A 19707-nucleotide genomic window follows, 5' to 3' on the forward strand; every position below is an offset into this window, starting at 1 on the left:
AAACACTTTCTTCTGATGTCCATTTGTGGTGCTATAAACATTTGTCATGATTTTACATATTCTGAAGACTGTTAAAATATGAAGATGTCACTTCCTGTAGTAAGAATGGAATCAAGATGCTGCCATGGTAAGGTATCAGGATAATCCATTCTTAAAATTTGGTTTAAAAACTTTTTTTTAGGGATTTCAGTAGATCAAGCCTAAGAATCTCACAATTTTACTGATTTTATTCATAATATACATTTAAATTATATGATTTTTTTATAGTTCAAACTTGTATCCAAGATATCTGGAAAATTTTCATAAATAGAGTGTTTTTTTAGACATGGAAAAATGGGGAAATGAATTTATCACATTCTAAAATAACACTGTGTATAAAAAGGGCTGTTCTGATATTTACCATAGCTTCATCTATGTATTCTTCACCCTCAGTTTACTCACAGTTTTCTCTTTTACAATTTTGAATTACAATACTGAGAAATAGATTTTCAATATCTTTTCAAACTAAATGAAGGCACCAATAGATGTTATAATAATTTTAATAGCTCTTGCATACAAACAGAAACAGAGTTGCAAGGTCTTAGGAAATGAGTTTAGATTATTTGCATATGATGGAAGTTTTTGATTGGAAGGAAAGTGTAGAAAAAGGGGAGTTCTTCAGTGGGAAAGTGCAAAAAAGGAAAATGGAACATCCTAGAAGATTTGGGCCCTGTTTAAGAAATACAGGGCCCAGTATGACATTGCTGATGGTTGACATTTTAAAAAGTTTATTAAAGACAATCTATTGGGTCTTTATTTTTTCTTTCTTAGCATATCTATAATTTCATAGTAGAAGACAAGGAAGTAAAAATATTCATCATAGATATTTGACATTTACTAGGACTATAGCAACAAATTCTTAATTGCTATTATTATGAGACTATTACACATGTAGCATAAATTATTTGGGACTAAAACAGTGCCTGGAAAAATGAAGACTCACAATGAATATTTATTTAATTCCTATTTCATAAGAACTATTGCAATTTAAAGAACGGGTAGAGATTGGCAATGTAGCATTAAGAATTATATATATAGGAACACCTGGGTGGCTCAGTGTTTGAGCATCTGCCTTTGGCTCAAGTCATGCTCCTGGGGTCCTGGGATTGAATCCAGTATCAGGCTCCCTGCAAGGAGCCTGCTTATCCCTATGCCTATGTTTCTGCTTCTCTCTGTGTGTCTCTCATGAATAAATAAATAAATATTTTTTTTAAAGATTTATTTATTTATTTATTTATTTATTTATTTATTTATTTATGATTGTATTTATTTATTTAAGAAAGCATGAGCACGGGGAGGACAGAGAGAGAGGGAGATGTAAACTCTCCACTGAGCAAGGAACCTGATGCTGGGCTTGATCCCAGGACTCTGGGATCATGACCTGAGCCAAAGGCAGACACTTAATTGAATCACCCAGGTCATCCCAAGAATTATATATTGAGTCAGACTAGATCCCTTACCAAATGACTGCAGATTTATGTTCAGTACGTTTACAAATTACCACATATCAGGGGTCTTATGGATCTCTCAAGTACACTTAGAACTATGAATTGAGCTACATAAACACAACATTATGATTACTTTAAAAAGATGTATGGGCAAGGTAGAATGTTTTTTTTTGTTTTGTTTTGTTTTTCATTTTTTTAAGACTATGAATCTTGGAATTCCAGAGATCTTGGAATTCCAGAGATCTGCCCTTGAATGTTAGCTCTACTTAATATCTAAGGCATCATCTCTAGAGGAAAAATTATATATCCTTCAAAAACTGGTTGTGAGAATTAAATGAAATAACATACACAGAATCAGAACTCAATACACATCAATTCTGCTGTGTCATCAGCTAATCAAATTTATATTCTAAAGCTGTGACTATTTGCATTTCTATACATGTATACACCCAGGTAAATCATCACTCATATAAGTATTTCTAACACTGAGTATGCTGCCTAATGCTTCCTGTCTACTGGGATACACTCAAGAAAAACTGGTATTTTAATCTCTGTCATCATAACTTGGTTTTGCTTACTTTGAACTTTATATCAAATAAATATATTATAAATGTTTATTTCTGGCTTCTTTAACTAAATCTTGAGTGTGTGAGATGTATCCATGTTTTTATCTGAAGGAATAGTTAACATTTTTCCATTGCTGTTGGTGATTTTCATTTATTCATTCTATATTTGTTGGGCATTTGGATTTTTTCCAGCTTTTGATTTTTGTAATTAACGCTGACATGAACATTCATAACAATCTTGTATATGTATTTTTATGGTCAAAAGCACTCATTTCTTCTTGAAACGTTGAAATTTGCAGTTATAGGTTATGTGTGTGTGTGTGTGTGTGTGTGTGTGTGTGTATGTGTGATTATAACCATTTTCCAAAGTGTATGTACCAGTTTACCATCCCATCAAAAAGTTATGAGAATTCCATTGCTCCATATCACCAGCACTTGATATTTTGGGGAATAATGTAAAAAATTATATCGTGTATAATTTTAGCCATTCCTGTGGGATGTAATGTCTCGCTGTGATTTCAATTTGCATTTCTGTGATGACTAATGATGCTGAGTATCTTTTCGTAAGCTTATTATTCATTTGCATATCATTTTTTGGTGATGTTCCCTTTCAAGTTTTGTTCATTTTAAAAATTAGATTGTTAGCCTTTTATTGACTTACAGGATTCTGAGTTCAAGTCCTCTGCTGTACCTAACAATTGGGAATGTTTTCTCCCAGTCTATAGCTTGACTTTTTTTCTCTTGTATTTCTGATGGCAGAAGTGTGTGTTTGTTAGAAAAATTGCTTTAGTCTGAGAGGTATCTAATATATGTTGTCTTCACATCCTGGATCCCAACCCTGTATACACAGACCATCAGATTGTTTATATCCAAATGAGGTAGCTGGAAGATGATCACATTTCTGCAGATTGGTGTCTCTAGCTTGAGGTGGGCCTTAGAGATGTGGCCAATGCTTTTACCTCTTGGTGCTCAGTGATTTTGCCATCCATATTTTACAGTAAGTTTCAATCCTCACTACATCCTTAATCCCCCTTCTAAATCCCATTCCTAAGGCTCTTCCAGAGGTAATGGTGCCTCTGCCTTTATGATGCATTTTCTCCATCAATTTCCTACCGATCCTGGCCACCTAAAAATATATACATCCAAACCCTCTACTTGTATTGTTTGAGCAGCACTGGATGAGTTTTCTTTCTCCTGATCAAGATTAATTCTGCCACAGGGAGTTTTTCTCCACCCCGCCCCCACCACACCTTGCTTTGTTAGTTTCTTCTTTATTTTAATCTTGCTTTTCCATCTTGATCTAACAATTAATCTTTCTTTCCAGTGTCTTCAATATCTTTTACTAATTGGTTGTAACTCTGATCTATAAAAGTCTATAAAAAAATCTTTGTTGTCCTATTCCCTTCCCTCAGAATGTCCTTATCTAGCCATGCTTCCTTTTCTGCTTTTTCTCTCCATCTATCTTCAGTCTTTCTTGAATAATTTCCAGTCCATTTTTGTTGAAATGGCAGTCAACATTTGCTGCCTTGACTTACTCATCTCTGATCTTTTTCCCCATCACAGTTTAAAGGATTCTGGAAAAAAATCATTCACTTCTAAATTTCCAAACTTGTTGGGTACTATTCAATCCTCCTCTTTTTTATTTTCTCCCAATATTTTATTTAAATTCAAGTTAGTTTTAGTTAACAGGTAGTATAGTATTGGGTTCAAGAGTAGAATTTAGTGATTCACACTTGCATATAACATCCAACATTCATCACAAGTGCCCTCCTAAATGCCCATCACCTATTTAGCCCGTTTCCTACCAACCTCCCCTCCAACAACCCCCAGTTTTTTCTCTATAGTTAAAAGTTTCTAGGTGTGAGAGGGTGTGCCTCCCTCTTTGCTTTTATACTATTTTTTTTCCTTCCCTTCCCTATGTTCATCTGTTTTTTTTTTTGTTGTTGTTGTTTGTTTTTAAAGATTTTATTTATTTATTCATGAGAGAGAGAGAGAGGCAGAGATACAGGCAGAGGATGAAGCAGGCTTCATACAGGGAGCCTGATGTGGGACTCGATCCCGGGACTCCAGGATCATACCTCAGGCCAAAGGCAGGTGCCAAACTGCTGAGCCACCCAGGGATTCCCTGTCTGTGTTTTTTTTTTTTTTTTTTTAATTCCACATATGAGTAAAATCATATGGTATTTGTCTTTCTCTGACTGACTTATTTTGCTTAGAATAATATATTCTAGTTCCATCCACATTATTGTAAATGGCAAGATTTCATTCTTTTTGAATGAATAATAATCAATTATGTGTGTTTATGTATTTATTTAGTATTATTATCTATCTCAAATGACTTTTGTATATATTGTGAGGTAGGGGTTGATTTCATTTTTTTTTCCTTTGGAGATACCTTAATGCATCAACACAACATATTGAAAAGACTACCCTACCGATTTGAAGTTCAGTGGTACTTTGTTATAAATCAGGCTACCATATATGTTTGGGTATATTTCTGGATTATATTTTTGTTCCTTTAGTTTCTTTGTACACACATTTTTATTATAACTTGTTCATATTTGATATCAATCGCAGTGTTTGTGATTTTGTGTTCTTCGATAAAATAAGACAAAACTTTAAATTTTAGAACCATTGGATAATAAAATTGTTCTTTCTCTGAGGTACAAATGAGGTGTTTGCCATCAAGTTAATTTTCTATAAAGAATCACAAATTTAGAATCAAAAAAGACTTTTCTATATTGGTTTCAGGTATTGATTTAGCAACATTCATCTTTATAAGGTTAAAGCTCAGTCTATAGTGTATTATTTGTTTATTCATTCATATATTCATTCACTATTTGGGGACATGCTTCTTTATTCTCAACATTTGGTAGTATTTCCCACCATATTAATTCAGATACTGGCACATGGCATGTATTCTCATATACTGTTGATTTTGTCCAAATTGAACCAGAATCTAACAGGTGTAGACCATACAGGTAGAGGTAGCAATGTGTTAGATTGAGGAATGGGGAATGAATTTGGAGGATAGGGTCTGTGACCCACAGTAGAAATTAAAATTTGCATTATGAGTCTCTCCTGGCCATAGTAATGTATAAATAATAGCAAAAAAAAAAATAGATTTTTTTAATTTTTGAGAATTTTTCTTGTTTCTTTTTTTTTTAAAGGAAAGACCTCTTGGTACAGATAGACTAATGCTTCCACATTGTTTCATTTAAATTCAATTATTAATTACCTATCATTTTGAGAAAAGATTGTCCTTTCAGAGCATGTCTGAATCTGATATAGTTCCACGGGGGAAAAAAAGAGTAAAGCTATTCAAAATACTATTAAAAATGTATTGCAAGTAAGAGCTCTGTTTTCCTTTCCTTTTTTTAAAAAAAGAAAATATAGGTTATTTCATTATGGATTCAGTTTGCTTTGAGTAGTTTTTATCACAGGTTTCAAAGGGAGATTTCTTTGAAGCACATCTCTACTGAGACATAAAAACACAAGTTGGCTAAAGCCGACAAGTTTGCTACAATGACTTAGTCTGGAATGTAGGAAGAAATAGGAGTCTTTCTCAATTGCAATGAACAACTACGAAAGCCTGCCTCTTCCTTTTTACTATACTATGTTGAGCATTACACTTTTTTTCTCCTGAGATAGCATTAAAATCGATCATTTTCTTATTAAATTCAAAGAGTATGTTTCAACAATATTGCATTTAGCCCCTAAAGAGCAAAACTGGGAGGTTAAATGTGAATCATAAAACTCTGTTTCTCAATAAAAAGATTGGGTAGGTGGCAAAGGCAATGGCCAATAAGAGTTGATATGTGGTGGTCATTGATTCTATATAATATTCTGAAGGTGTCTTTTTCACATTTTCTGTTCCAAAAAAGAAAAAAAAATAGGGTTTTAGTTAGTGTTTTGAATAAATTGTGTAGGTTCTTCAGGAACAACACTCAAGAGAATTGTTCAGTCTTCATAAAATAGACCATATTATTATTCTAAAGTAGCAAAAAAAAAAAAATATCAGCTGACCAAGTAACTGATAGCTATTACGCTAGTCTAAAAAGTCTAATAGCTTTTTAAAGATATAAGTGAGAAGATTCCCTGTTACTCATTCTAATATATTGGATTTTGTCACCTTTGTAATTATATTGTTTTCAACAATTCTTCCTACTTTAGCATATTGCACGTAGAGTTTTGATCCAATTAATTGGTATAAATATAGCAACTTTCCAGATATTTAATATCTTGGTTATAGAACACAATACCAATATCTCTACCCTTAAAGGATTTGGCTTCAGGGAATATATCTTCTTCTTAGAACCTTTTTAGTGGTGCAATCAACATTGGTTGTCAGACATGTTTCACAATAGTATCTGGTGGAATCTTGATTTTTTAAAATAAATATTTATTTATTTACTTTGGAGAGATTTAGATCGAAAGAGAGAGTGTGCATGAGTCAAAGGAGAGGCAGAAGGAGAATCTCCAGCAGACTGCATACTGAGCACAGAGCCCGACACAGGGTTCAGTCCTCTGGACCCATGAAATCAGGACCTGAGCTAAAACCAAGAGTTGGTCGGTCAACTGACTGAGCCACCCAGGTGCCCTGAATATTGATTTTTTTCTTTTTAAGGACAATTTCTATTTTGGGTCGAGTAAGTTTTGATCTGCACTAGGGAATAACAAAAGACATTTTATCAACTATAGGGTTAGTCATGGTGCTAGCAGAAAACAGAAGGCACACTCAGCGGGTTAACTGATGAGTTTTAAAAATAGAGATTTTATGGAGATGTAGGCAGAATTCAGAGAACTGAAAAGGACTGGTGAAGCATTCAGGGGCCCACAACAAGGAAAAGCCATTACTACTCCAAAACCTGATGGGAAATGGTAGAGCATGGTAATATCAGAACTCAGTGATGGCTGTAGCTGTAAGAGATGGCTTGCCCAGTAGCAGTGGACACAGGGAGAGAGGAACATGGCCACTGCCAAAATCATGGATTGGCAGCAAGGGAGTAAGATGTGGTACCTGATAACTTTATCCTCTTGCTCCTTTTCTGTTAGTAATGCCTCCTATTGATTAAAACCAACAAAATATCAGAGGGCAAGAGATACTAAGTGATATAGTTTGGGGGCAAAGATCAGGGCCAAGAACAGATCCAGAAAGGTAACAGCAAATGCAGAATAACTAGCACAGTCCATTCGTTTTTTCCAGTCAGTGTTCATTCCTTGTCTTTATTCTGTAGACAATTCTGAAACACAAAGGAGAAAATTCCCAACATAGAGGAAACAAAAAGTCTTATTAATGATGATATCACATTGGGGTGATATCAGTATAGCTAGAATCTCACCAGGAATTTAACTGTAATGGTATTGAGCATCAGTGCCTTTCATATAAAGTTTTGATATCTAGAGTGGATGGAAAGGAGAATATAACTTATTATAGTGTTCACTTCTATAGCTGATTATAAGGCTTAGGTTACAGGACTGTTGAAATTATAGTTTCATTCTTTGATCACCAGTTTCATGTTCCTTTTATTCTCTGCCAACATTAGTTGATAATTTTTTTTTTTTTTTCTGATGGGGTGACCCAAATCTTCACTTCTATAGAATCCAAATCTCTAGTGGTCCTGTCTTGGTATGTTGTCCCAATTTCCTATTGGCAACTGATAGAATGGTTGTATTCATAGGTATTAAAATGTTAAAATGAATTGCTTGGATTTTAAAATTCTCTTTGCCCCACTAGTTGGGAGCAATTTCTCCTTGGTAATTATTTCTTCAAACCTTACTTTAACCTTTATCTTTACCTGTTGGTTCATCAAAATTAGGAACCCAAGATAGCGTGAGGCCAATCTCAGTTTCTATTTCCATAGAATCTTGACTGGGTTCCCTGGTGAAAGCATCGGCCTTTGAAATACAGTGACATCACTTCTAATGCACTATTAGGTGAGATAATGAGAAGGTCTTTTCCCACCTCCACTCCTTGTTTCCCAGGCTCATGCAGTCTATCTACAGAGGAAATAACTCCAGTTATTGTTTACTGACCTATAGTATATTCTGCATCCTATAGAAGAGCACTACAAACTCACAGGATGTCTTCACTTACATACTGTCATTCCTAAGCCTTTGGTGGCTAATTTATCACTTTGTCAACCAGCTGCTCTTTCGGGGTATATGATAAGACAAGAAAATACCTTGAGAAGACACATTGCTTGCTGTATTTCTTTCACTGTAAAATGTGTCTTCTCAGAAAAAGTGATTTTTTTAGGGTACTAAGTTATCCTAAAAATGAAGAAGGCCTCTTGTTAGTCCCTGCAAAGCAATATTGATAGAGTTTTGCAAACACAAAAGGAAATCTGTTTCTGGGATATGAGTATATTACCATGGTAACATCCTTTGTGATAAAAGGGCTCCAGAGTGATCAACTTTCACTTGATGAATGTCTAGCTCCCCAGGAAATGGTCATATCAGGGGCCTAGTATTCACTTCTGCTGTTGGCATGTTAAATACTCAGCAGTAATTGTGAGCAGATCAATCTTAGTGGAGGAAAGTCTATGTTGTCTGTTATTGAGCCCAATGCATAGCCTCCATCCCAGCCACAATGGCCACTTTGTAAATGGGCCCGTTAAACAGGCCATTTAGCGGCCAAAGATGGAAGCTGACTTATATTCACATAATAGGTAATTTTGTTCATTTGATTGGTGAGTGCCTTCACCTTACTGCAGAGAATTTATGTGGCCTGTGAATATTTTCATACTCTGAAATGTTGATTCGCTATCCTTTCTTCTAGATTCACACTTGTCACTTATTTTCCAATCTGTTCTTTCCAATACCATGACCAACAACTTAACTTGTTATCTACGGACTGTGAATTAATGTAGATGTTTATTTACACTGAGTCATCCATGTCTCCTTCCAGATGTTCATAGGAAGGGGACAAGCAGATATACTGACCAAAAATCCCTTTCCCAATTTTCAAGGTTCTATTTCTTTCTAATTAGTAGCCTTAAAGTTAGCATAAGAAACCTGAGGAAATTGTTATTCAACTGGCATTGCATCTTCACAGCACTTACAATCAGGCTTTGTATCTGTTGCGTGTCATGTGAGAAAAAGCTTCATGGAGGCTTTCTGCACTTTTAAAAGGAATTCTAGGTTTTGAGTTAATTTTTGTGTTCAGTCAGAAGCAATAAACATAAGCCAGATTTTTACATTAACGATGTTAACATAGCAACTAAATGCCATAGCAAATTGAACTCTCAGAGCTTTTTTCCACTGTACCTCATTTCATGCCACCTGTGATAATTTGAGTAACTCTGGTACCACTGCAATCATGAAGGTAGTACCACTGTCTTCTATCTGCCCCTTAATAAGGAGATAATCTGTGTGCTCATCAAATATGTGAGACATCATCCTAAAACTCAAACTTTAGAGTCTGTTTCCTGGGAACACTACAGGAAGAATTCTGTTATCAGCCATGGTATTTGGCAAGAAATCACTGATACTCCAAGAGGTCATTAAACAAAGTATGAAAATGGGATGATTTCTAAGTGAGAACTGAATTAAGGATAACAATAAGAAATGGTCTAGTCCCAAGGAATTAGCAACAATTATTTGAAGTTACCATGGACTGGACCAGTTTTAAGGGAGGAAGAAGGGAGAAACATTACTGGAACTCATTGAGAGGAGGCACCTAACTAATGATTGAGTGGAGAGGATTCTAGCTATGGCCAACACTGCAGATCCATAGGGAGAAGCTAATGGGCTCTTTCCTGATCTCTGCTGGCCTTCCAGTGCCTCCCGTTGATTGAATGCAACTGGAAAACAGAGGGGAAGAGATCCTGACTGATGGCAATTCATAAGGTTCAGAAACCAAAGCACAGAGAAGGATGAGGCATAGATCTAGAAGAGTATGTAGAGAATCCAACACAAAGCACAAATTATGTTTTATTTATTTATTTATTTATTTATTTATTTATTTATTTATTTTCATTTATTTATTCATGAGAGACACACAGAGAGGCAGAGACACAGGCAGAGGGAGAAGCAGGCTCCATGCAGGGAGCCCGATGTGGGACTCGATCCCGGGACTTCAGGCACACCCTGGGACGAAGGCAGACACTCAACTGCTGAGCCACCGGGAGTCCCACAAATTATGTTTTGACTAATAAATGGATTCTTTTGGATTGACATATTTTCATTTCATTCTTTTAGGTGCAAATCTGTAATTTTGTTAATTAGAAAAAACCCCTACAACTTCTTTGGAGGTGGAGATACAGAAAAATATGGTGATTTATTGCCAGCAACTGGAATATAGGCACTGTGAGGGTGGGAGATTCCCTGCTCCAGTACTGTATTAGTTTGATAGGGCTGCCATAGCAACATAGCACAAACTGGGTGGCTTAAATAACAAAAATTTGTCTCACAGTTCTGGAGGCCATAAGTCTAAGATTAAGGTTTTGGCAGGGTCAGTTCCTTCTAAAAGCTGTGAGGGAAAATCTGTTCCATGCCTCTCCCCTAGCTTCTGTTGGTTCGCTAGGGCTCTTCGGTATTCTTTGGCTTATAGAAGCAACATACCAATCTCTTCCTTTCTCTTCACAAAGTCCTCTATGTGATGTCATGTCCAAATTTCTCCTTTTTATAAGGATACCAGTTATATTGGATTGGGCCCAGCCTACTCTAATATGACTTCATCTTAACTGATTATATCTACAATGACTATTTCCAAATAACCTCACATCTGAGGTTAGGACATTAGCATATGAATTTGGAGGGATGCAGTTCAACCCATAATAGATCCTAATGCCTAATACAATGTATGGCCCAGAGTAGATGCCCAACAAATATCTTTGAGTGTGTGTATGAGTAGTAGAAGAATAGATGAGAACCCGTTTATCTATTTTTAAAATTTGGTAAGTGCTAAATTTTACACCCTATTCATTAATTCTACATTTGATTCTCTTCAAAACTATTAAGTTAAGAAGCTTGAGTTACTATCAGACAGGGTTTTCTATTTGCTCCTAATTAATTAGTAGTAATAAAAACTGTGTACTATGTTGGGTAATAAATCCTTTTACTCAAGTTCTACCTCTGGTGGTGCACACTCAACTAGTTTCAGAGATAGAAATCTCTCAATCCCATAAATGTCATTCTGATCTCTGAATGATCAGTTTACTTCCTAAATCATGAGGTTTGGTTAAAAAAGTATTGCTTGAACTGGTTAGGTGCAAGTACTTTTGAAGCTCATAAAATAATCCAGTCACTTTCAAATCTAATTTTTATATTTATTCCAGTGATAACCTGTGCATAAGAACAATTAAGGTAATTTTTGCCAACACCTTCTGAGTCATTTATCAAAGTTAATTTCATTTGCCATCCTGCTTCCTGTCCCGCTACTTCCTACACCTAAATCCGTCTTTACTCTCTAAAATTCAAAAACAGCTTTTTATTTTTCAACATCTAAAATATACAGGAAACTTTCTTTTTCAATAAACACTGTCCAACATTTTTTGAATATGGAAGCAAACATTATATTTTCCTTTTCTCTCTCTAATTTTCTCCTCTACCAAATCTTGAATAGCAATAAATGTTTATAAAGCCTTTCTGTAGGAGTCCATCCATAGTACTTTGCAGTATAGTGCTGTGTAGTGTAGAGAGCCCTGGAGTTGGAACCCAATCCTTGAGTTCGGAATGGTGTTAGGAATTTAGGTGTTAAATAAGATAAGGTTTTATATATCACTATGTATAAGCAAGTTTTCTATGTTTTCTGTGATTATTTAGCTGTTATTTGATCCTCTCATTTTTACTACAACCCTGTCATAAATTTCATTTAACAGATGAGCAACTTTTCAGAAATTGGCCAATCTGCCCAAAGACATGACTCAGTAGTGGTAGCAGAGTTAGATTTAGAACTACAGCTGTCTGACTTCAGAGCCCACCATCATTTCTATTACCTGCTATTTATTTAAGATCAAAGATCAATTCAACAAAATAACAGGCTGGACCCTCTTCTGACCACATGTGATTTTTCTGCCTTGAACTCTCTTTGAGTTAAAACAGATAACTAGATAGCACTTACTCATCCTTTGGGATTCTGCTTTGACATCAATTATGCAGTGATACCTTCCCTGCTCATACTTGTCTTTTCTCCTTGGTGGGATTTGTTTCATTCTTAATTTCTCAATGTGTAATGTCTATCTTCCTCATAAGATGGTAAATTCCCTTGGCGTAGGGATTGTCTCTGATTTCCTTACCACCATATCTTCAGCATAAAGTTCTCTTCTTGAGTGGGCACCATATGGATTCCTTGATACACAGATGAATAAGAACACATATATCACCATATTTGTCTTGCACAGGACCCAAACGGCAGAGATACAGTCCCGCAAGTTTTATGCTCAGTAAGTCTCAAAAACAATTCAGAAAAAAACAGAGTTTGTAAAGTAAGTACCTCTTTCTTCTCAAATGCTCTGAAAATTTATACAGGAGATAATAGCACAATGCCTACTTTAGAGGCCATTTAGACTCTGTGAAATGCTATAAAAACACATACACATATATAACACATAATACTCTTTTCTACTAAGCTATAAAAAATTGATGCATTTGATTAAAATAAGAATTAGTGCTCCAAAAGACACTAGCTTGGGGTAATATTTTCTATTTTAATTGGAATTTTTATTGTTCACAGCATATGTTCTTACAAACATTGAACCTATGCTTTGCATCTTCCATTTTAGAGATCATAGTTTATTTACTAGATTAGATCTACTTAAAATTCACCTTAATAAGGTTTTAATGCAAGCATGAATCAGAAATCAGAAATAAAATGATTTTCATTTAAGCATATCAAATTATTTCTTCATAGTAGAATGCTTAAACCTAAGATAATTCATTAACACTTGATACCTATTACTATGGAAAACCCACAGGAATTAGCTCTCCAAATTTTTGTCTAATAACTTGTAGTCAAGTGGTTCTCAAACCTTCTGAATATCAGAATCATTTGGGGGAGCATCATAGGCTAACACAAATGATAGCACCCCATTTCTGGAGATTCCTAATATGTCTGTGTAAGAGCCCTGAAATCTACATTTTGAGGAGTTCTCCGGGGACTTATATTTTCACATGGAAACAACCAAAGTCTTTAGTAACAAAAAGCAAATATGATAAGCCACGTTCTTAATGATGCATTAATAATTTGGGGAGATGAATTATTCCAGACAGCAGTCACTCATACTTTTAATATTCTTTTTCCAACTAAAATAGGGGCTGGGAACTTTCATTCATCCATAATTTAAATAAAATAGGACATAAGGGTACACAGTAATCTTAGGGGTGAAATTAAAATAATGGCACTTGAGTGCCATTATGTTTTTGCACTGCTACTATATTTCAAAGTGTAGTAGGAGGCCACATAAAACTCAATTTGCCTCTTATACATATCTCTCCTCAACATGTGGTTTTCTTTTAAAAGCAGAATAAAGATTCATGACCAGAAAACTGAGCTAAAAATGGGTATGATGAGTATGTAATTTTCAAATCTTAATTTTGCTATTTCTTAACCTAAATCCCAAATTACTTTCAAAAGCCTCCATTACTCCTGTATTATATAATGCTTCATTTAAGAAGCCAAGAAACTGTAGGAGAACTTTACTTAGAGCCGTTATGCATGAATACCAGGACTACCTTAGCCAAACTTCACAGAATTGATGCACAAAGAGATGGAGGTGGAATGGGAGAGAGCTTTTATTTCTTATGAATGCCTTTTTTTTCTTTTTGAAATGCTATATTTAACTGTGAAACCATTTTCCAGGTCCCAACAGTATTTGTGTAAGCTAGAAGCTCAATAAATGTTTTTCTACAGCAATCTTCAAAGTGTCTGATAGAAGTGTTAACAATGACAGAAAAGGCAGTTTAGAGTGGTGTTTACCACGATGGAGTGACATTACAAGAGGCATAGCCAGTCTGGATGAAGCTACATGCAGATCGCATATTATAGTTAGCTTGAGGACAGATAGTTCTTCTCTGTTGAACAAAAATCAGAAAATCTAATAGCTCATCTTTGTCTGTCAAACTAGCTTAATTTCTAAATATCTTCATGTCTCAATTTTTCTCCTAAAAGTCTAGAATTGATAAATTTGATTTACCTTGGGGGAGGTGAATTTGCAAATTTGTTTCTTAATGTTTTTCAAGTTTTATTCTGTACAATCTTAGGAAATAATTCATGATGGTCTTGAGAACCAGGAAAGAGAAGAAAATCTTAGAGATCTTTTTCCCTAATAGTTTCCAATTCTCATTTTAATTGGAGAAACAGTTTAGTTTTTAGTTTTGCAGCATTGTTCTAGCAATTTAGTTTGTAACGTAATTAAAGCACAAAGCATATTCATTGGGAAGGTTTGAATCACTATTTCAAATAGTCCTTTGACATTTGTGGATTTAACATTGGCAGTTTCAGCAATTTTCCAGTGACCATAAAAGGTTGTGTCATGCAAAAATTTATTATTTGGACTAGGCACAAATTTGAACTCCATATATTGAGACAATGGAGCCTCTCACTGATATAGACACTTAGCCAACTGGGTCTTAGGTCATCTTTGGGCCTCCATTCATTGTCACTCCTAAAGTAAGTGACTTGAGGTCCCAAGAACTTTATACTTCATGAAAAAGTGGCTAAAAAACAATTTTGTATGTATTACAGAGATAAATAGATTAGAATCTACATATAGGAAAACTATACTTTTTCTTGGAAATGAGGTTTGAGAAAAACTGGGAACCTGCAGCCACATTTCCACATTTATGAAGATAGCAAGATGTATCATATTCTGAATGTCAAGATTTATCTCTTGAATGTCAAATGTCTCAGGTAGGAGTCTCTACTTTGATAGGATGAAATTTATTATTTCTTCTCATGAAAGCTGTCATTGAACTTTGTAGCACTTTTAATTCAAACTCAAAAGTGAGGACTAATTTAATCCTCATTACCTTCTCTTTTCTTGCATTGTGCCACTGTTTGAATGGTAAATTTTAAAAATATGCTTCATGGGATCGAATTCCTCAGGCAACTCTTTTCTCTCTCCTACTCTCAGTGAATAAAAATCTGTCACAAAAAATAAAAATAGCCACAAAGAGGTTTTATTTGAAGCTATGGCTATGAAACATGTGTGTGTGTTGGGGTACCTAGATGGTGCAGTTGGTTAAGCATCTGGTTGTAGCTCGGGTAGTGCTCTGAGGGTCATGGGTTTGAGCCCCACAATGTGCTCCCCACTCAGCAGAGAGCCTGATTTTCCCTCTCCCTCTCCAGCTGCTCCACCTATTTGTGCACTCTCTCTCTCACTAATAAAATCTTAAAAAGAAAAGCAAAGCAGTAATCTATACAAGTAAGTTTCAGTGGTGCAGAGAACTAAGTTTTCAGGCCACGTTCTAGAGAAAGTGGAGGAGTTGCATTTATAAGAATGAATGACAAGCAAGTATCATTAGTCTTAATAGAGGGATCTGACTAGGAAGCTTGTGGATTTGGAAGTAATCTTGAAATAAAAAGTACATATGTGATTTAGAAATTATTAATTCAGGTGAAAACCTTATAGAGTTATAGCAAAATTTATGCAAATTACCTTCTCGAACTTTTGGAAATGTCATTCCCTTCCCCCAGCTTTCTATGCTACCTAAGATCCTTATTTGGCATATCTTTAAAATTAAGGTTAATTAATATAAAGTTTTATTATCCCTGACATAATTAGGCTTTCAAAACACCAAGATGAGCATTTTAGTAAATTATTGGCAGATAGAAACAAAGGGGATCAAGAGAGGAATATTAGAAATTCTTTTGAAAAGAGAGATAAAGAGCTATAATAACAACAACAGCAACATTAATAATGCAGAAAATCAGTCAAAGGATAGGATTAAGGCAGAACTAACTGACGGAAATGTAATAAATGTTTGAGTAGATTTTTATGCAACTTACAGGAGATATTAAGCAATTAAGGAAATTTGCCACATAGTTCCAGTTACTGAGCTGAGAAGCTAAACAATGAACTTGGGGAATGAACAGAGAATAAATGAAAGGATTTAGAATTGGGCTGAAGGAGATAAAGAGATGGTAAAACAATGTAAAACAGTTGGCTAAGTCTAGTGGTAAGTATTAAAAAAGAGGGATCCCTGGGTGGCTCAGTGGTTAAATGCCTGCTTTCAGCCCAGGGCGTGATCCTAAAGTCCCGGGATCGAGTCCTATGTCGGGCTCCCTGCATGGAGCCTGCCTCTCGTTCTGCCTGTGTCTCTGCCTCTGTATCTCTCTGTGTCTCTCATGAATGAATGAATAAATAAAATATTTAAAATATATATAAAAAAGAGGACATTAGAGAATGGTGAGTGCTTCAAGTATGACTGAACAAAGTTATACTTCCCCTAGGACTATATATCAGGATATTAATAGATTCAAAGCAAGTCCAAACAAAGCCAAGAGGTATAGAAAAGACTATGGAAATATGAACAGGAGATGCAAATACGTGATAGGAGTTTGTTCAGTGGAAGCTAATAAGTAGCAGTGACGAAACAAGGACAAAAGTAATGTAACACATCTGAGGCATGAAATACAGGATGCTCCTGAATCTGGACCACTGCTGACAAGTGAGGCAACTTAGAAAAGGACAATGTTAAATGAATATCTCATCCTTTTAGACTTCACCAACAATATCCTGTGGAATCAATTATCCAGTTGTTTTTTAAGACTTATTAAACTATTGAATACTCTACAAATTCTTCTGGACTTTTTGTTCTATGGCCTGAATGCTTGATTCAGAAGCGTTTAAGGTAGGATTGAAAACCAGAGAGCAGGGCCTCTGAGTTGCTCATTTCCCATCATTCTTTTCATCTGTGATCTGCCTCCTGGTTTTTCTAGTGTTCTGCTAATTTAGTATCAGCTCTTCAGGGTAAATGGTGTAGCTGGAGGCAGTCAATTAGGTTCTTTTTTTTTTTTTTTTATGGGTAAAGATTTATAGGACTTGTTTATTTTTACACTTAGAAATTAGGTTCTAACAGGATACCTGGAGGTCAAAAAAGAAGTCCTGGCCAGCTATTGGGAGTCAGAGGCCTGTCCTGACAGCACTTCAAAACCAAGCCAAAAGAAGCTGGATCAAACCAGACTGGCCCAAGATGGTGGTGGGTGCCATGACAGAAAACCCACAGCCAAATAAGGAAAAAACAAAACAAAAAACAAAAACAAACAAACAAACAAACAAAAACCCAAAACCCTGCTTTCAAGATATCCCTGTCCGAGTAATGAATATTCCTTCCCCTTGTTAACATTTATCTATAAAAGATAGAAACCCAAATCCCACGGCACACAGCTCTCTCTTTCTTGAGTTTACTTGCTTTCACACCCCTAGAAAGTGCTTTCAATTTAATAAACTTTCCTGGTTGTGTCACTCATCCACTGTGTTGCATCTGTTCTTGAATTCTTTCACATGAGGACGAGAGCCTTCAATGATGTCTTTGAGATGGGCTGCGCAGAGGCCTCAGGGCCGGGAGTCTTTCCAGTCCACTTGGCAACAGTGTCTCATCTTCATTTTGGAAGGATTAGAGACACACAGAAAAACATAGTGGTACACACCCAAGCTTTAACAAATAAATCATTTTTTAGGGTTTTGAGCAAATATGGTACCTAATTCCTAATTCTTTTTTAAAAGAAGTATTTATTTATTTGAGAGAGAGAGAGAGAGAGAGAGAATGTGGGCACATGAGCAGGAAGAGGAGGGATGGGGAGAGGGATAAGCAGACTCCCTGCTGAGTGGGATCCTACCATATCAGGACCCTAAGATCATGACCTGAGCCAAAGTCAGACACTTCAATGACTGAGCCAGCCAGATGCCCCTATCCTACCTTGTGACACTCCTTGGATAGTTAGTCTGCATAAAATAAGATTTTTCCTTTCCTATCCTCTCATACCTATATTACAACATTACAACCCTTGAAAGTATCAGTTTCATGAAAAAGTAAGAAGCTATATAACTATAATCCTGGCAAACAGCTAATTTAAATTAATTTCATCCCTGTTCTTATGCATAAACATATGCAATTTTCAAAATTTTTATTATTGCTTTTTGTTGTAGTTGACATACAGTGTTATATTAATTTCAGTATTATATTATTTTCACATAGTGATTTGACAATTCTGTGTTTCACAGTACTCCCCACGATAAATGTAGTTACCATCTGTCACCATACAAAGTTATTACAATATTATTGAATATAATCCCTGTGCTGTACTTTTAATTTCCATGACATTTATTTTATAACTGAAATTTTGTACCTCTTGATCTCCTTTATCAGTTTTGTCCATTCGCCCCACGCCCTTCCCCTCTAGCAACAAGCTGTTCTCTGCATTTATGAGTCCATTTCTGTTTTGTTGTTATCATTTGTTTCTTCATTTGTTTGTTTTTTAGATTTCATAGATAAGTGAAATCATGTGGTGTTTGTCTTTAACTTATTTTTTTATTAAAGATTTTTATATATTGACAGAGAGAGAGAGAGCGCACGAGGGAGTGGCAGGCAGAGAGAGAGGGAGAAGTAGACTCCCCTCTGAGAAGGGAGCCCAATGTGGGGCTCTATCCCAAGACCCTGGGATCATGACCTGAGCAGAAGCAGATGCTTAACTGACTGAGCCACCCAGGCTCCCTTATTTAATTTATTTCTTGTAGCATAATACCCTCTAGGTCCATCCTTATTGTCACAAATGGAAACTTTGCAAGTTTAGTTTGAGTATAATCACGGTATAGACCACAAACTTACCCTACATCTTTTAATATGATTGGTAATAATCATGATACTATGCTATGTAATATTTTAAAAATCGCTTTTTAGAGGTCACTTAATATTTAATTGAATATTATGAAATCCTCCAAATAATTAATCTTTAGGGAAATGAAATGAAAAGTACACTAAAATACCACTACGAAACCACAAGAATAGCTAAAATGAAAAAGATTGGCAATATTAAACTTTAGTGAGCTTGAGGAACAAATATAACTTTTATATATTGCTAGGGGGGATGTAAAATGCTACAGGCAAGTTATAAAATCACTTAGAAATACATTATAGAATTTATAGTACATAATTATATTAGCTAGAGATAGCTCTTCTAGATATTTACCCACAAGCATTAATCATATATGTGTACATAAAGAGTTTTACACTTGTAAAACCTCAACCTGGAAATATCCCATATGTCTATCAACTGATGAATGAACAAATTTTGTTTTGGTTACATAATAGAGTGTAATTATTCAGCAGAAAAAGGGAACAAATTACTGATAAATTCAACAGCATATATGGAGTGCTAAAACATAGTAAGCAAAAGAAGCCAGATATAATACTACATGATATTATTGCATTTATGTGAAATTTGTAAATGGCATTGTTTTCTTGATTTCAAATTCCAATATGTAGATGCTAAAAAATAGAAGTGCAGTCAATTTTAGTGTATTGATCTTATGTTCTATAATCTTGTTACACACATTTATAACTTTTTGTAGTTGTCTTCCATATTCCTTAGAATGTCTTATACAGACATAATTATATCATATAAGAGTGAAGAAAGTTTTACTGTGTTTTCTATCTGGATAAGCTTGGAATTTTCTTTTTGGAAAGCTTTAAAATAACAAATTCAATTT

Source organism: Canis lupus, chromosome 14, assembly GCF_048164855.1.
Source record: "Canis lupus baileyi chromosome 14, mCanLup2.hap1, whole genome shotgun sequence".
NCBI lineage: Eukaryota > Metazoa > Chordata > Mammalia > Carnivora > Canidae > Canis > Canis lupus.